At 49.6% G+C, this 12,773-nt stretch overlaps 1 pseudogene; it reads right to left on the bottom strand.

Moving 5' to 3' along the window:
- Positions 1 to 961: 961 nt before the first annotated feature.
- On the bottom strand, positions 962 to 6,873 carry LOC126506098 (developmental pluripotency-associated protein 2-like; annotated as a pseudogene).
- Positions 6,874 to 12,773: the final 5,900 nt, after the last annotated feature.

A 12,773-nucleotide genomic window follows, 5' to 3' on the forward strand; every position in this document is an offset into this window, starting at 1 on the left:
CACAGGGCTGGAAGAGAGGGTCTCTGAGGCCCTCACACACAGAGATATTTCTATTAGCTTCATCAGTGCAGCAGCTGTCCCAGCTCCCACAAACCGAGTGATACAAAGAGCAGACACGCCTCAAAGCACTGGACACCCGAGATCAAAATGTCAGCCAGCTTTCCTTGGGTAGAGCTCTCTCCTGGGCTCCTTGGTGGATGCTGGCTATTCTCACACGGTAGGCAGAATGAAAATACTGGTCTCTCTCTTCTTCAGTCTTGTGTTCACTACGCAGTTAAAGACGATCTTGGACTCCTGCCTCTGCCTATTAAGTGCCGGGATTTCTGGCAAGTACTGCCAGATTTATACCTGATTTACATGACACTGGGGATGAAACCTAGGGCTGTATGTACCGCAGACAAGCTCTGTAGCTGAGCTGTAATCCAGGTTGGTCTTGAACTCACCCTCCTCTCTCTCATTCTGCTTAGCATTTGCCTACCAATTTGAACTCCTCTAGTTCTTTTTCTTTTAACTCTTCCTCCCTTCTTTCCTTCCTTCCTCCTTCCTCCTTCCTTCCTTCCTTCCTTCTTTCCTTCCTTCCTTCCTTCCTTCCTTCCTTCCTTCCTTCCTTTTTTCCTTTCTTCCTCCTCTCTTTCCCATTCATGTTTTGAGATGAGGGTCTTATGTATCTGAAGCTGACCTTTAACTTCTGATCGTCTTGCCTCTATCTCCTTCTTCTTCTTCTTCTTCTTCTTCTTCTTCTTCTTCTTCTTCTTCTTCTTCTTCTTCTTCTTCTTCTTCTTCTTTTTCTTCTTTCTTTTTTAAGATATAAATTTTATTTTGTTATAAGACATCTTTCCACCCCAATTGTTCTCTGGACCTCATGAACAAAATAGCGTTGAGCAAGTCCAACGCAGGGATGAATGTCCAGTTCTTTAGCCATTATAGGACTTGTACATTCACCTCAGGAAACCTTGTCAGTCTAAGGTGGCAGATTTGGAGGTAGCGTTCTGTATTTCCTTTCAGAGCGTTTGCCTCTTTCAAAGTTTCTCCTCATCTTCCCATTGCTGTGGATGCATTCATGACACAGCTCTGATCTTCCACTCCTAGGGATGGGGACACACAGGCTGGTAATAGAAAGAGAGGTACCATCCTTTAGGGACTGTCTGGTACCCAGGTATGACCGGCGTGCTTCTGCAGCCAAACCCAGCCTGCCTTATCTGCAGGGAGCTGTCTACCATGGAGGATGCACCACCTGCATCCAGTGGTTGGCAGCTGAAAGGCCTTGACATTCGAGGGAAGAGGCTGGTGATTCACTGCCCCAGGCTGAGCCGCTCTCCACGGCAATTCTTCCCCAGCCTGCAAAAAACGGATTCTCTTTCTGAAGTTATAGCTTCAACTCTAACGTCCTCCTCTCTTCCTCTTGAAGCTTCGAGGCCTGGGTCCTTTGATGACTATTTTGGGTTTCTTGGGAACTGGCTTCATTTTGGCCTCAAGAGATGTTTGGGGGAATATGACATTTTTATTTTGAATATGAGTTTTTCTGGAGTCTCAAGTAGACTTCAACTTTCATGCCATCTGTACTTAAGTTATGACAGCGACACCGTTCCGGAAGAGCGTTCCGGGACACCTCATTAATAGGAGGCAGGATGGCGGCAGGGGCGGTGGGGCTTTAACTTGAATTCCAAGGGGTTGGTATCCTGAGAAGCCGGTGTCGGGGGAACTGGAGGCTTGAGGTCTATGGCTGAAGAAACACTTGATTTTGTTATAGGCAATGTCTATGGTGAGCTCCTCAGTAGCTGGGACCAGCATTAAAATGATTTCTTCATTAAATTCTCCCTTGTCATAGGTGTCCTGGCTGGAGAGTGACATTTTCAACAGGCTTCAGAGAAGACAAAAGCAGCAAAGATAAGGATGTCTGGAACTCACTACCTTACCTCTACCTTCTAAGTGCGAGGATTATAGGGGAATATTACCAGATCCCCCCTTCTTTTCTTCTGATAAAGTTATTAATTCCATGATGGGGAGCAGAACCCCCACCACCTTGTCTAACTCTAGTTACCTCTCAAAGACCCTGTCTCCAAGCCCCACCACACTGGGGTTCAGGTTTCAACACATGAACCTGAGAGGATCATAAAAACTCAGGGGTACAGTTGGAAACACTAAACATACTTGAGTTTAAGCTCAAGACAGATTAGCCTTAGGAGCCCGCCTGGATTTGGGTCTGACACGCTGAGATTCTTGTAGAGGGAGATGAGAATGTTAGAGGCAAACAGAGTGACAGGGACCGGAAGCTGCGTCCATGATCCACCGGTCCTGGCAGCTGGAAGATGTGTGGCTACCAGGGCCGTCATTCATTAAAGCCACTGCTCACGAGGCTGGATTGATGGCTCAGTGGTTAAAGACTGTGCACTACTCTTGTAAGAGACCCAAGTTCAGTTCCCAGGATTCTCATCAAGTGGCTCACAGCTCCCTGAATTCCAGTGCCAGGGGATCTGCCACCTCTGCGGGCACATACCGAAAGTGCCAGGCACCAGGCCAGGTGGCAATGGCTTAAAAATAATCACCCAGGGGCGCAAAGACCTTGCATGGCAGGGAAAGACAGGGAGGGGTGATCACAGTGTCTGGGGACAGGCTGAGAAAGGGCTGCCATGGATCAGCGGGGCTGGAGTGGAGAAAGAGCAAAGGTGAATCAGGGGACAGAGAAGAGCAGAGAGAGGAAACCCCTTGGAGAGACCACAGGAAGTCATCCAGAGGGTGACATACAGGGTTAAACCCTAACCTCCGCATATATGGCACTTGCGTGAACACACACACAGACTTCAGGTCACATCCATCACACATCTGAGCCTCTGCTAGGGAGACAGCTGTGTCACCAGGACGACGACTAGAGAGGCTGGGGTGCTGGGCACACATAGGAATGACTCAGCAGGAGCAGAGCGGGGGCTTGAACTGGAGGCTCACAGCAGAGCTTGGGAAGGTTTGCAAGAAGAAGGGTGATGGGAGCAAGCAGGGCAAGCGTAGCTCCTTGGCTCCACACATCACCCCAGCCTGTGGAGAAACTGTACCACAGGAGCTGGACCCTCCGGTGACAAGACACAGGCAGCTTATGGTGACCCCCATAGGAGGGAGCCAGTGTCTACTCTGTTCCCCTGCTTCTGGGGCTAACCAAAGGCCATTAAGACCAGGGCTGTGGCTCACTACTGCCAGCCTTCCAGAGAAGCAGGCAAGAAGTGACTCAGCAAGCGATCAGGCTAGGGCTTTGGACTTTCCTCCGGTAGGGTGGCTTCTATTATTATAATCCCCATGTTTGCAAATGAAGAAACAGAGGCCCAGGGAGAGAGACTGAACCACTGGAAATACATCATTCTGTAAAGAAACACACCTTGGGGTCTCTAGACAGATTGCTATCTTGTTTGTTTTTCCAGAGCTGTTCAGATAAAAGATTTCAAACTGTTTTGTTTCTTTCAAAGTCTCCTGTAGCACAGGCTGGCTTTGAAATTCTTATCTGGTCTTCCTGCCTCCACCTCTCAAATGTGAAGATTACATTTATGTGCCATCACTCACGGTTTATGCGGTCTCGGGGCTTGAACCCCGGGCTTCAAACATTGCTAAGCAGGTGAAATTCACCACGAGCCCCAGACAAACAAGTTCTAGTTAATCTTGAGTGAGTGCGAGTCTCCAGGGCGCATGGAGGTACATCCTTTGATGGCCTCCTTCTACAAGGAAGAAGCAGAGGATTGATGGGAGCTGAACCAGTCAGCTCCTAGAGTCCCTTGAGACCCAAAGCGGTCATGCACCACCTAACAATGAAGACAAATATTGTTAGGCAATTTTGCCATTATGCAAACATCACAGAGTGTACATTGTATTATAGGATGATACAACCTGCTGCACACTGAGACTGAATGGTGCACTGAGGCTGTGTGGAGGACACAGGCTGTGTGGTCACGGAGGCCGTGTGGTAACCAAGGCTGTGGGGTGGACGGAGGCCGAGGGGTGCATGGAGGCCGTGTGGGGGACGGAGGCCGTGGGGTGCACGGAGGCCGTGTGGTCATGAGGCCGTGGGGTGGATGGAGGCCATGTGGTCACTGACAGAGGCTGTGGGGTGCACGGAGGCCATGTGGTCACGAAGGCCGTGGGGTCATGGAGGCTGTGGGGTGCATTGAGGTTGTAGGGTGGACCGATGAGGCCTGTATGTTTTGGCCCTTGCTAACTGAAACTTTGTGAGGTAGTGAATGCGTAACTATAGTCTAATTCAGTGATGACTGAAATCACTACTTTTGATTTGTCAAAACAAAACCAGAAAATGTCCCCACCACCCACAATGAAAATGTGTGCTAAAATAACAAAACTCTTTCCACTGAACTAAACCACTTCGGGAACTCTCCAATGAGTGATACCGAGGTGGCTTACATTGGCAAGAACAGCACACACAAAAATAAAAAAAATCAGGGCCACCTACTTGGGCCCCTCATAGTCACATTCCCCAACAACACACCTGAAAATCCCACCTTTGTCCTGCCCTTGTGTCTAAGATTATAGTTTCCTGGGGAGAAAGAAAACAGCGTTCAGGAACAATGGTGTCTCTCAGTGCCATGGGCCATGAGTTTGTGGGGACTCTGTTGGGACAAACCTCAGGAAATCCGGTTTGGCTGGCTAAAAGTCAAAGGCAATCTGTCAGGCCACGTCCCAGAGAAAGCCTGGCTCCAGGCATGAATTGGCTCAGACCCAAAGGATGTCACCATGACATTCAGCTTCCCTCTCCGTCTTGACTCCACTAACTGACTCTGGTGCCAACTTCAGCATCACCCCTTGGCACAGAGGCTGCGCAGCCCAGCCCAGGTCGTGCTTCTTGGTGGACTCTCAGATGGACAAGGGCAACCTCAGACGGTTTCCCGTCTGCTTAGCAGTGAGGAGTGCAGGCTAAGTTAGGGTGAGGGTGGACAAAGAGAAACTGATGCAGAAGTAAGTACTGTCATGCTGTGTGCGGACAACTTACTGTAAGACCATGACGTTGGGGAGGGGTGCATCTTAGTAGAGATGACGGCTAGGAGAAGGGCACGCTCGAGCTCGGATGGCACCAGAGAATGAAATGCTGGAGGTGTTTGGGTCAGGGGTTAGGGCATGCCTTCCCCCTTTGGGAGCCCCTGAGGGATTAGGAGAGGGAGATCACTCTCACTGAGTCAGACCTACTCAGAATGTGTGACCTCAGAATGTGACCTGGGCTAGGAACCCAGAAATGATGGTTGGCTGACTGACTGAATGAATGGATGCTTTCTACGGTTCTGTGCTGCTAAGCAGAAGTTGTAGCATTCATTCATCCACAGAGTTGACTAAGCTCATATGGTACACAGAGCAGAGGCAAGCGGATTGTTGAAAATGAAATGAAATTGGTCAAGAGAAAGACAGCGATTGCATGCGTGCTTGTGTTTGTTTTATTTTATGGTTCTTGAGATTGTACCCAGATGCTCAGGAACAGCAGGTGTGTGCTTAAAATAGAAAACCCGCTGGAGCAAGGAGACGTGCGAGCAGGACGTGGTCCCGTGTTTCCAGCACTCGAGAAGGCAGAGGCAGGAAACTATCAAGGCCGGCCTCAGCCGCAGCAAGTCCAACACCAGGTAGGGCCGTTTAGCAAGACCTTGACTCAGAGTCAGAAGTGAAAAAACAGGGCTGGGCTTGTGTGGAAGGAAGAAGAAGGTTTAGTGGGAGGGGGAAGAAAAAGGTAAGGGTAAAGACAACAAAAATACACCATGTACACAAGAAATCATCAAAGATGTGTGTGTGTGTGTGTGTGTGTGTGTGTGTTTGCTTTTGATAGAGTTTCTCTGGGTAACAGCTCTGGCTGTCCTGGAACTTGATTTGTAGACTACGTCAGCCTCAAACGTGTAGAGATCTACCTGCCTCTGCTTCCTGAGAGCTGGGAAAAAGCCAGCACCGCCTCTGCCCAGCTAAGTAAATATTGAGATTAGTTAATTAACTGGGGAGCTGGAATAATGGCTCGGCAGTTAAGAGCACTAAATGCTCTTCTAGAGGACCCGGGTTCAATTTCCCCACACCCACACGGCCGCTTACAACTGTTTGTAACTCCAGTTCCATGGCAAAACCACCAATGAACATAAAAAAAATTTTAAAAAAAATTGAAAAACTTTTAAAAGAGAATTAACTAATTGAAAAACTAGGGCCCAGTGGTAGAATGCTTCCATGACCTGCTTGAGACCCTATGTTTAATCCCTAGCACTAGAAAGAGGTGGAGAGGGAGGAGAGGCAGGGAGGGAGAGGAGAGGGGAGGGGGTAGGAGGTAGGAGAGAGAGGAGGGAGAGAGGAGAGAGAGGGGAAAAGGTGGAAAGGGGGAAAGGGAGAGAGAGGAGAGAGAGGGAGAAGGGAAGGAGAGACGGAGGGGAGGGAGGGGAGAGAGAGGAGGGAGAGATGAGAGAAAAGGGGAAGAAGAGAAGGGGATAGAAGATGGGACGGAGAGACTGAGAAACAGCACTGTGTTTTTATTCTTTGAGGGGTTGTGCCATCAGGGCTGAGGGAAAGACGGGCTCCAAAAGGCCTAAAAAGCTTCAGTGAGACTTGCCACTGGGCCACGTGCTGGGTGTGACCCTGTGGGACAAAAAGAGGTACACAGTGGGCTGAAGGTAGAGTTGAGGGATCAGCTTTAGGATGCCCAGCCCCAGGCTCCAGTCCCTTCCCTGGGAGCTCCGTCACATTCACCTTCCATAAGCTTCTGCTTTCTCACTAGGGGAAAGAGGGAGAGGTGTCTGTGAGTTGTCCACGCTGCTGCTGACCCTAAGGCCTCCCTTGCCTTCCTCCATACCTGCTGGTCACAAACCCGCCTGCCAGACGCTCCTCCGTTGGCACGGTGGTGTGGGCCACCGGCAGCAGAGACATCCCAGAATGCTCATTCCTGAGGGTCTCTCAAGAGTGAGCAGGAGCGGTGGCAGGGTGGGGATGGTGTGGTCTTCTCCCTCGGGTGTGTCCCCAGCAGCACAGCACTGGCTGCTGCGTCATTAGCATTCAGTGTGTGCTGAAGGAAGAAGGAAGGAGAGAGGAAGGAGCAAGGACAAGGAGTGAAGACGCCAATTAAAGGGTGGCGGTGTAGAAGGATCCATGAGCGTAGGGCTATAGCTCAGTCGTTAGAGCGGTTACCTAGCATGCACCAGTGGTGGAAGCCCCGAGTTCAATCCCCAGCACTGTATGAACAGGGCATGGCGGCAAATGTAATCCGAGCACGTTGAATCTGCATGTAAGATTGGAAGCGCGAGGTCACCCTCAGCTATACAGTGAGTTTAAGACCAGCCTGCGGTCCATGAGACCTTGTCTGCAAAAAGAAAAAACACTCCTCCCCAAACACTCTGGGGCCTTTGCAAAGGTACAGAGCTCTTACAAAGTATGGAGAGCCTAAGAGCTGTCTGAGTAGTTTTCAATTACCAGAGGGGAGGGGAGAGAGGTAAAGGGATTGTCTTCACTTTGCATGGGTTCACCTGGCTTCTGGGCAGAACATTCAAGGCCTGGCTAAGCAACATCCTCTGCCCAGCTCCCTGGGGCCTGATGTTTGAACCCCATTCAGACCCCGAGGGTTTGGAGTTCATTTTCTTTTGGCAAACCGTCAGCTTTCCTTTTCTGAAGGAAAATATAAAATATAAAAAGACACTCACATAACATCGTGGAGATCAAATGACTCTTGGAAAATTGCATTTTGATGAGTGAGGGAATCCAAACATATGGATTAAGTTCTCTTTAGATCTCCTGGGGGAGATGAGGGCCAGCCGTGAGCAGGGCTCAGCAGGCCCAGGCAGCAATGTTCTGTCCCTCTTAGGAGTATGCAGTGGGTGCACAGAGGGAGGGCTGAGCTATCTCAGGCCCTGACAGCGGCTGTTGACCACATTCCAGCTGGCTCAACCGCAGGGGAAGCATGCACTTTAAAAAAAAATGACTGCTTCCTTTCTTCTGACTTCCCCTACCCCAGGGGGCCAAGCTTTAGGGTCTTATTAGTGACTGGAAAGGGTAGTGGGTTGCTGTTCCATCTGTGTGATTTATCCCAGACAGCAACCTCCAAGTTTCTCCCTGGAGGAAACGCCAGAAGGATCCGCTGGAGCCAAATATTTGCAATCAGGTACTTAGGTGAGGGCACTGATTCTTTTTATGGCCTCATTCCTATCTCAATTTCGCTGATGCAGCCGGGCTCAGACTCCGGGACCTTGCATCAAGCATGATTCATGCTGTCGCTGCTGGGAACGAGCGCCACCAGGCACAGCCCTTCCAGCTTTCTTACCTAACACCGGAGGAAACTCAAGGCTCTTTCCTCCCTTCTCGTCCTGACCTGGCAGGAGCAAGGACTGTGCTGACCGCTGGCTTAGTGATGAATGCAGCCTGCAGTGCACCCAGTGAGGCCATGCTGCAGTTCGCTTCGCGCTCCCAACCCACCTCACCAGGACAGCTGCTGCTCTGCCTGCTTTACAAACAAGTAAACCGAGGCACACAGATTCTGCAGCCCAAACCCAGGCTACACAGCTAGTAACCGACAGAGCTGGGATTTGGACCAAGGGTTTTACCAGTGCCAGATGTAGCCTCACATCTACTACAGCCTCCTGAACGTCATGTTCTTTGGCTGCTGGTGAGGATGGCTGTTCTTCTGCCATGACGTGGCTGGTGCCCTCTTGAACTGTAATTAGCTGTGCTCACCCAGGGAGAGCTGCATAAGACTGGGCCCATTAACTTTGCATCACGGAGGTGAGGAGGTACTTACAGAGCCTCTCACCTTCATGAGGATTCTCAGAGAGGTGGCAGTAGCCTGGTGGGGCAGACAGGCACCGGGCCTTGCCCCTCCTCTAAGATCTGTAGACAGAACATGGTTAGTTGTGGGGAGAGGGGCTCACCAAGGCCCACGTCACCCTGAAGCTATACAGGCAGTTAAAGGTTACTGGAGAGAGATTGTATCTTCCATGATGTGGTTGATTTTAAGTTGTCCATAAACTAAACTCATGCCCGAGACAGCACTGTCTGAGGCTGGAGCCGGACTCACCATGTCCCCGTGGTTGATGTCTTCCTTCCTTGAGGAGTCCCTAGAGCGTTCAGAGTAGCCAGGCTGCTTGGTCTGACCAGCCTCTGCCCAAGGCAGGGAAGAGTCCAATAACTCCCAGGTATAGAGACAAATCAGCTCCACAGCCGCTACTACCGCTCCGCCTCCTCCCCTCTTCTTCTGTCTCTTCTATAGCCCAGGCTGTCCTTGAACTCAGAGAGACCCATCTGCCTCTGCCTTCCAAGTGCTAGAATTAAATGTATGTGCTAGCATGCCCGACTCTCAAGTCAGCTTTTAATACCCCAACTTCTTTAAAGGAAAAAGATGAAGCATTGAAAGGATGAGTATCATAAAAGCCTATTGGGAGCATTATCAATACTGCAATGGTACTGAACGCTGACAGTGTCTAACCTCGGCTTCACTGTCCCCGGCAGATGAGTCCCTCGGATCTGTTTCACTCCTACCACCTGACAAAAATCTCCCACACCCCCCAACGAGGCTTCGTGCATCCATAAGGTTATTGAAGCTTGATTGGTTGGGCCTGGTGCTAGACTGGAACACCAAGCCTTGCACATAGTAACCAAATGTTCTACCACAGAGATACACCTTCAAGCCTTCATGAAGGCTTTTTAGAAACCAGTCAGCTAGCCAGAACACCTTACTTTCTCCCTGGAGGCTCTCCAATCACTCTCCATTATAAAGTGGCTTCTACTGCCATGGGGAGCCCACCAGAGATGACCACTCGGAGGCAGTTAATAGCCAACTGAAAGTTTTTATTCCAGCTGTCTAGAATGATACTCAGGTATTTGGGACCCAAGTGTAGTACCAAGTGTTTAGAGCAAGGGGTTTTAAAAAAGCAAAAACTACATCCTGCTATCTCATTTGGCAACTGCAGGGGAGGTTTTGAGCAAGCAAGCAATTTAACAGATGCCATGATAAATTCACTGGGGCATCTTGACCTCAGGTTCCTAGAATAGAATTGGGTAATTTTCCATGGGTTTCTCCATCAGGGAGATCAAATTCTAGCTAAACCTAAAATGGCCTCAGCAAAAATACAAGAGTACCTCTTCATTGTCTTGTCCGACCACACTATGCTGATTGGGGCCCAGCTTTGAACGGAACACACCCAAGCTCCATCTTCTGCGGGGACACTATATTTCCACAAACTACAGACTCCTGAGCTGCACAATTGGGAAGATTGAGACAGTGCCCTGGAAGTGACTATCACTTCCAGTTGTATCGGCTCCTCCATGCTGGTTGTGTTAGCTCTTCCGTGCTGGTTGTATTGGCTCCTGTGATCTGGTTCCTGGGCACTTGTTGGAATGCCTACACTTGACTGTAGAGTCTCCCAGGAGAGTCACTGATTGGATGAGGCCTGTTGTTGGATTTACAGAAGAGAGAGTTGGGGAAGCAAGGCTCAGAGGGAGGAAGAGCAAGCAAAGGTGACTGAGAGCTGGCTCTGTGGTAGACTCTCCAAGGTTTACACAACACCAAAACCCTGGGAAGCTCATACTATCCTCTTTCACTGAAGAAGAAACTGAGGCCAGGAAGGACTGAGAGCTCAACCAAAGCCACACATTCATTAAGAACAGAATCAGGATGAAACCGACGAATTCTTGTTCGGATTCCAAAGTCTTCTCTGATGGACAAGACTGTACTCTCATTTTAAGGCAGGATCTTGCTATATAGCTCATGCTGGCCTTTAGTGTAAGATCCCCCTGCCTCACTTCCTGAGTTTGCCTGAGTTCTGGGTTACTAGGATACCACCACATTTTTACTTGAGAGTACTGTTGATTTGAGTTCTCCAAGGAGCCGATCCCAAGAAAACACACATAAGAAAGGCACTAAAGACACTGCCTGGGAGGAAGAGGGGAAGCGGACAGGTGGGGTGGGTCCTGCCAGAATATGGACTGCAGTGCAGGTGTGATGCAGGAGAAGACGTGCACTGGGGGATGGAAACTCCAGAGCCACAGTCCAGCTGCAAGGAAGGCCAGCCAACGCGATGGGACATCCTCAGGCCACATTCTCAAAGAGGAGGCCCACATGTCCCCAGAATGATCCTGCACTGTGCTTTTGCTGCGGGTGGCAATGATCCAGGAAACTCTTCCCAGATGTCACCTCAGGTTGGCACACATTGAGCCTCCATAAAAAAGAAGGAATTAAATCAATGCTGAATAGGTACAGCAAACGGTTCCATGCTGGGCACACGGTGGGACAGAAGCAGCAACAGCAGCCCAAGGAGGTCAATTCTGACACCAGCACAGGCAGAGATATAGCGTGTGTGTGTGTGTGTGTGTGTGTGTGTGTGTGTGTGTGTGTGTCGGGGGGGGGGTAATAGGAACACTTCTGCTGAAGATCAAGTTCCAGAGACGTTTCCTCTGGGCTCCACACATGCATACACACACAGGAGCACACATATGTCCATACACCACACACATGCACAAGAATACCCACAAACTAAGCAGGTAGTACATTCCCGTAATCCCAGCACTCAGGAGGTAAAAGCAGGGGAACATCAAAATTCAAGGTCAACCTTGGCTACTTATGGAGTTCAAATGTCAACCTTGTCTTCACAGGGAGTTCAAAAGTCGACCTTGGCTACATAGGGAGTTCAAAGGTCAACCTTGGCTACATAGGGAGTTCAAAGTCAGCCTGGGTTGCAGAAGACCCTGTCTCAAAGGAACATAAAACACAAAGCTGATTTGTGAGAAATGGTATCTGGGCAGGACCGCCAACAGAGAGAAATGGTTTTGGAGAGAATGCCATGTGATTGCTGCATGCTGGCCCTCGGCTGCCCCGGTGTCCTGGGAATTGCGTCTTTCCTGGAGCCCAGAGGCTGCTCTCGGCCCAGCTGGCAGTTCATTTGGTGTGTCTGATCTCAGGAATGATTTATTTTCAAAGGCAGGAAAGGAATGTCACGCTTTTGTGAGGCAGGTGATAAACGCTCTGTCTCAGGGGACCAGGTACCAATTAGGGCCAATTAAAACTGAATTCCCATCATCTGGGAGCACGCGATAATGGAACTCTCCTGTCCCACGAAACTGTGCGTGTCACTCAGGAGTTCATCTGCTTAGAGAATGAACTCCGTGGGAAAATACTTGAACTGATCACTCCTGAAGTTAAAAAGAGAAGAAAGAAAAGCCGAGTGGGCAAGATGACTCAGGAGGCAAAGATGCTAGATGCCAGTCCTGACGATCTGAGTTGAAAACCCAGGTCCCACATGGGGAAGGAGAGAACTAAATTCTGCAAGTTGTTTCACACCTCCAGACATATAATAAATGAATAAGTGTCATAGTCAAACTTTCCCAAATGAGTCTTGCATTTTCCAGCACCTTCTATTGTCAGCGCTTAATTGTCTTCCAACCATTTCAACCTGAGCTTAGGGTGCTTCCAAACCACAGCTCATAAACGTGGGCTTGTAAAACTGCTCAGGACCCAGCCACTGAAGGAGGAATGACAGAGACTGAGACACTTGCCTACTTTTCCCTGTGCCCTCCCCCCCCCCGCGGCCCCCTTTGAACTGTCCTGTCTTTTCAGCCTGTGATAAAAGGGGTAAGGAGGCACCCGATAATTTCCAGAAGCATAACTGAGTCACCCAAGTCAAGAGCTTCAGGAAATTCTCCCAGGAGTCCCAGCACTCTCTGGGCCAAGCTCTGAGTAAGCCATCAGATCAATTTGAATCAAGCTGATATGTTCATTTGTACTACAGGGAATGATTAGTTTCAAATCAGTTAAGCTCCTTATGACATCATGATTAAGAACCCAATGT

Source organism: Alexandromys fortis, unplaced genomic scaffold (assembly GCF_014885135.2).
Source record: "Alexandromys fortis isolate MF-2015 unplaced genomic scaffold, M_Fortis_MF-2015_v1.1 scaffold_48, whole genome shotgun sequence".
NCBI classification, from domain to species: Eukaryota; Metazoa; Chordata; class Mammalia; order Rodentia; family Cricetidae; genus Alexandromys; species Alexandromys fortis.